Source organism: Meriones unguiculatus (genome assembly GCF_030254825.1).
Source record: "Meriones unguiculatus strain TT.TT164.6M chromosome 13 unlocalized genomic scaffold, Bangor_MerUng_6.1 Chr13_unordered_Scaffold_37, whole genome shotgun sequence".
Lineage (NCBI taxonomy): Eukaryota > Metazoa > Chordata > Mammalia > Rodentia > Muridae > Meriones > Meriones unguiculatus.
The window spans coordinates 7,859,438-7,865,976 of NW_026843647.1; the positions used below are offsets into that span (position 1 = coordinate 7,859,438).

At 36.2% G+C, this 6,539-nt stretch overlaps 1 pseudogene; it reads left to right on the forward strand.

Moving 5' to 3' along the window:
• The first annotated feature begins 5,878 nt into the window (after nucleotides 1-5,878).
• LOC132651009 (single-stranded DNA-binding protein, mitochondrial-like) lies at nucleotides 5,879-6,308 on the forward strand (annotated as a pseudogene).
• The last annotated feature ends 231 nt before the right edge of the window (nucleotides 6,309-6,539 follow it).

The following is a 6,539-nucleotide window of genomic DNA, read 5'->3' on the forward strand; positions in this document are numbered from 1 at the left end:
ATGCAATTCCAATCAAAACACCAGCCCAACTCATTACAGACCTTGAAAGAACAATTCTCAGTTTCATATGGAAAAACGAAAAAACCCAGAATTGATTTAAAAAAAATGCCTGCACAATAAATATTTTCTGGAGTTATCTTCATCCACGATCTCAAGTAGTACTATAGGGCAACAGTAATAAAAAATGGCATGGTACTGGCACCTGTACTTTAAATCTTAAAGGGGTGTGCATCTACTCATTAATCATTTTTATTAAATCATATCAAGAAGCTGAGGGGAAAAACAAATATAGGGGAATCAACTGCTGTCTCAGGTTTTAGACCCAGTTTGAGGGTGCCCAGACAGCCAATGTTATCTTGGACTATTGTTTCAGCTCATCAACCTTAAAACTTCCCTGGCTTTACTATTAAGAGTGTACTTTTCTTAACTTTAAATTGTTCTCTAAGATTTTTTACATCAGAGTCATTAGCAATAACATCTTCCCTGACCTTGTTAAACAATCTAATTTTCCAAATTGTTTCTAAGTATAATGGTCATTGCTAACAATCTATATCTATGGCTCCTTTCAAGGGCACTGGTTAATTCATTAATCTGCTCCAGTAAACATGTGAAAAGAGATGAAGTATTGTTTTTAAATGCCAGTGATATTGCCCAGTGATGGGCTAGAAGCCTCCTTAGAGTTTTCATACAACTTATGTTATGAGGAATATGGTCATCATAAGGGCAATGAGCAGAGATATGCTACATAAGAACACAAAGTCCTCAGGAAAATCAGTTCTTGGGATTATGCTTCTCCAAGACAAACTCCTTGTGACTATGCTAACAGGGAAGCCACATTCCATGAGTTCTACAGCTGTTTTGCTGTTGCTCCTGCATGGCTCTTGACAAGACCAGGTAGCCAAAATAGTTTGCCTATAGATGGGTGAGGGGGAAGTGAGGTTAGCTCAGGCCCTGGGAAAGAGAATTCAGGGTATTGCATTGGCTGTACCAGCCTGGAGGACCAGATAACATGGAAGGACTGAAGGATTGCTGGGAGGTAAATGGCGGGTAGTTTTGATTTGATATGTTAACTACGAACCTCTGCTATTAGTTCCAGGTTTGAATCCTACTCCTATGATAACATAAACTTCAGAGAGAGAAGCATGTTCTCCATTGGATAATGATTATCAAGTGAGCCCACAGGGAAGAAAGGTGGCAAAGACATAGATTTTGTTTTTTTTTTCTTTCTACATATCTGCTTTCTTCTCTTTGAGGGAGGGCAGTTACCGAAACTAGACTCAAATTTTTGCTTTTTTGTTTTGTTTTTCTTACTATATTTTATTTTATTAATTGTTTTTTTTATTTTTCACAATTTATTCATTATATATGCTGATTGAAAGTCACTCCCTCAACATCTACTGGTCCCATCCTCCCTCCATCTTCCCTCATCCCCTTTCCCTAGACCACTCAAAAGGGGAGTTCCTCTCCTCTGCCATCCACCCATACATTATCAGAACAGTACTCAGCTATTAAAAACAGAGAAATAAAATTTCTGCTCTTATTTCCTTTCCGTGGGCCACTGTACTCACCTCAGAAGATTTCATACCATGAAGCTTGCCTGCAACCTTACAGTGAACTAAACACTAAGTATAACTCATTTTAAAGAGTCCCACCCCAAGACACTGTTTGATTGACCATCTCACATCCAGAAACGTGAAATTTGAAATGCTATGAAGTCTGAAACATTTTATCACAAGCATTTCAGAGAATATGATTCTCTTGCTGTCTGGATGGCTGTTTCCCACCAACCCAGAAAGGCATGAGGGGCAGAAGATGAGGTATAAGGCTTGGAAGACCCACAAGCATAACAGTGATCAGAACACTCTGGGAACCACATCAGAAAGTAAGTTTAACTTTAATTCTAGAAAACAGAGGGTATGTACCCCTTGGGGAGTGACTGGGATACTCTAAGGATAGGTGTAGATAATTGTTTAAAACTGGGCACTCCAAGGATGCTTGATTTGCACTAAAAAGCACATTCCTATAATATGAACAAGAACATGGAACCTAATTATCCTATATTTGAAGGGAGGGGAGAGTTTTCAGGGATCTGTGTCAACGGCCATGTATCAAATTTGGTGGGTGGCATCTATGTCTAAAGACAGTCTCCAGATGATGTCAGGCAGAGAAAACTCACCCTTGCCATAGTTATACAACTAGGCCAGCAGCAGGGTCATACATAGAAGAGAAAGCCTCCTCCCTCACATCTCAAAATTCAGTCTGGGTTGTGATGGTTTTCAATAGAACCCCTGGAACAATAGGTATGTGTACACAAAGAAACTGCTACAGGCTACCACTGTTGTGATACTCTCAGAGAACTTCCTAGCTGGTGTTAGTTCACCATTCCCTACATATTCATCCACTGGAATAAAAGTTTCTTGTGTAAAGTAAGGCAATTGAAAACAGTAAATGTTGAGAATCAGGATTATCAATAAGTCTTCCCTAAACATCTCATTATATAATACTGTTGCATGTAATTGATATTCACCGTTCATTGTATTCTTTTTAAAAATAAGTTTATTTACTTTAAATTCCAATTGTAATCCCCCTCCCTTCTCTGCCCCACGACTACCCTCCATTCCTATTGCCCTTATTCCCTTTCCCCTTCAGAAAATTGAGGTCATTTCCATTGAGCTAATTTTACAGTTCTGTTGGATCTCAGTGGACCAAAGTACACAAAGGCTTTTCCACATTGCTTATACTCACAGAATTCCTCTCCAGTAAGGATACTTTTATGATAATGATGACTCTAGATTTGTGCAAAGCCTCACCATTTTAACACATTCATAAGTTTTTCCTCCATTATGAATCCTTTCATGATGATGAAGATTATACAAATGTGGAATGGTTTCACCATGTTAAAAACACTCACAGGCTTTCTGTCCATTAGGATTTCTTTCATGATTGTGGAGATTATTCTGAAGTCCAAAAGTTTTTTTGTTTTTCTCATTGGTTACAGTCAGACATCTTTCCAGTATGTGTTCTTTTATGTATTAGTTATGTGCAATGGCTTTACCACATAGTTGTATTCATATGGTTTCCCTCCAGAATGTATCGTTGTCTTAGGAGATGACTGTTACATGCAAAGGCTTTATCACACTAATTGCCCTCATCAGGCTTCTCTCCACTGTGTGTTTTTTCATGTTTTTGGAGACTACTCTGCTGTGCAAGGGATTTATCATGTTGAGTATACGTATAAGGTTTCTTTCCAGTATGTGTTCTTTTATGCCGTATGAGTTAACTATTTTCTGCAAAGGCTTCACCACACTGGTTACATTCATAAGGTTTTTCTCCAGTGTGTCTTCTTTTATGGCTTAAGAGAGTACTGTTTTGTGCAAAGGCTTTACCACAGTGGTTACATTCATAAGGTTTCTCTCCAGTGTGTGTTCTTTTATGGCTTATGAGAGCACTGTTTTGTGCAAAGGCTTTACCACACTGGTTACATTCATAAGGTTTCTCTCCACTGTGTGTTCTTTTGTGGCTTAATAGAGTACTGTTTTGTGCAAAGGCTTTACCACACTGGTTACATTCATAAGGTTTCTCTCCAGTGTGTGTTCTTTTATGCTGTATGAGATGACTGTTTTGTGCAAAGGCTTTACCACACTGGTTACATTCATAAGGTTTCTCTCCAGTGTGTGTTCTTCTATGGTTTATGAGATGCCTGTTTTTTGCAAAGGCTTTACCACATTGATTACATTTGTAAGGCTTCTCTCCTGTGTGTGTTCTTTTATGCTGTATGAGATCAGTGGTATAGGGGAAGACTTTACCACATACAGTGCATTTAGAAGGTTTCTCTCCAGTAAGACTGCTTTCATGCCTGCAAAGATAATTAGCACATGTGAAATATTTACCACAGCCATTGCATTACACTAATAAAGATATTTATCTATATGAATTATTGTCATAATTTGGTCTAATGGTAAAGGAGAATCAAATTTTAAAGTTTTATCACTTTATTCACATTCATGGTTTTTCCCTTCATTATGGGTATTTTTGAAGATCCCTGTGATGGTAAAAATATTTGTTACGTGGTTCACTTTTATACCATCATTTTTCTATAAGAGGTTTTTGTTTTGTATATTTGAAGAGTTTTGTAAGAATTCAGAGCTTTACCACAACAATCCCATTCACAAATTTTTGTACTGTATGAATTACACTTCATTTAAAAAGTGAGCAGGACATGCAGAAGAAGTTCCAAATTCCTAGTATTCATAGTTTTTTTCAGCAGTATGAGTTTGCTGATGAATTCTCAGTGAAGTTGCAAAACCAATTAACAGTATCCATTTATCACATTCAGCAAATCTACTCAAAGTGGGGAGTACTAAAAAATCAGTTTTTCTTGGAGAAAGACAGGGACACTGCTTCTTTCAATATCCCTATGCTCATGTGTCTTACAAACATTGTGACATGATATACCACTTTAATTTACAATAATAATAAAAGATTCCCACACTGAATTAACACAGTTTGTTTTTTGTTCATCATAGACATGTCATATAGGGATTAAGGTTTCTCCACAACAATAATTTTGACTCTCATAAGCTGCTCCTTTCAGTAAACTTTACAATATTACTGTATGAATATGAACAACACTGGTTGTATTATGGCATATATGCTTATTAAAAGGTTTTGGACACCTACTGATCACCTATTCAATGTATATGCCTTTTACAATATCTGAGTAGATAGAAAGAGACTAAACAGATTGCCAATTCAACTCAGTAGCTGTTATGTCTATATGATTCAAATGGTATTTTCTGGTACAACATTATTTTGTTTTCTTCTATCTTAGGGGAATACCTTGCAAACACAAATCAAATACCTGACATTGAAGTACAAGAAACTGTGAGATTTTCATGATCATCAGTACACTTAAAGCAGTGCTCTTTTTACACTGTTGCTTTTCTTTAAAACTTCCAGGAGTTTCTTTTACCAGGTATGCTGGTACATGCCCTTAATCCCAGCACTTATGGTGGCAGAATCAGGCAGATCTGTGTGATTTTGAGGTCAGGCTTGTCTAACAAGCAATTCTAAGTTAAGTCACAGCTACACAGAAAAAAAACTTTGAAAAACAGAAAATAAAAAGAAGCCAACAAACAAACAAACAACAAACCAAAAAAAAACAAACAAACTTCCAGGATACATTAAAATTTCTTAAGATTCATATCTGTACCAGGACACATTAAAATTTCTTAAGATTCATATCTGTTTCATTGTGCACATAAAGTTACCTTTTATTACTTGTAGAACTTTGAAAATGTTCTTCATTATAATGTTCTTCCCAATTGTAGCCTAAAATATAGTACCAGAACATATATATTATTGGAAATATCATATTATTATTAAGGAAAAACTTAAATCACTACCTTCTGTGACTTTTAGAACCATGTCTGATTTATTCACCTCATTCTACCTCATTCTCAACTGGAATTATAGAAGAGGATCAATAATAAAGTAAGAGTTGTCTTCTTATTTTAAAAGTGAAAGAAAATTTGCAGTCTTACCTATAGCAGTGAGGTTTTTACAGGTCTCTAGCATCACATCTTTGTAGAGTTGCTTCTGGGAAGGTTCCAGCAAAGCCCACTCTTCTTGGCTGAATTTCACATGCACATGATTGAAGGTCACTGAATTCTAAAATATGTGATACATGTGTACAACAGAAACAGTAGCAACAATATAAATTTATACTTCATTGGAAACATATTCACATATTTCTGGTACTTCTTTCATTTATTTTCTGACACAGAAATACTAATGAGAGACAGTTAGGTGTTGTGCATCTGATGAAGGAGGGGAGAAGGAAAAGCCTAAATATTAGATTGTAAGAAAAAACAAAGCCATGCTTTGAAGACCTATGTTATAGAAGTTTTATCAGTTTGTGAAACATGAATCTCAAGTAGCCAGCAGTTGGATCCTTGAGCAATCTATGAATTGGGTTCAGTTACTTGGGTGAGTTGGTCAGGACCCAGTCATCAAAGAGGTGGAAGGAAAAAAAACATAGCCACGATATTTTGTCTAGCAACAAATGAGATGTTGTGATCAGGGGACACTGGCATCAGTCCAAAGACATTGTGGCATTGAATATTGTGTTTTGACCAGGCCTCAGAGATATGACATATCAATATGTGAAAAGGGGGGCTTGAATATTTGTGGACAGGATAGTGGACTATGGTGAATACATGGATAAAAATAATGTGAGTTGGCAAACAACAACAATCATAGCTAATAAGATTATATTTGTGAGTGACCAGACAAAAGAAAAGGCATAGAACACATGATTATTCTTTGATAATTGTTTTGTATATTCTCCTTTCCAAATTTTGTATAGTCTATAGTTGAAAAATAAAGAATAAAGCTTTTATATTAAAAGGGAAGTGCTCATGTTATCAATAAGTCATTCTTAGAAGAAAACTGAATAACTGTGTCATATCTGAACACTTTGAATAGGATATAGCCTTGAAATAGACATGCCAATTAATGTGGACAAAGACAAACAGAGA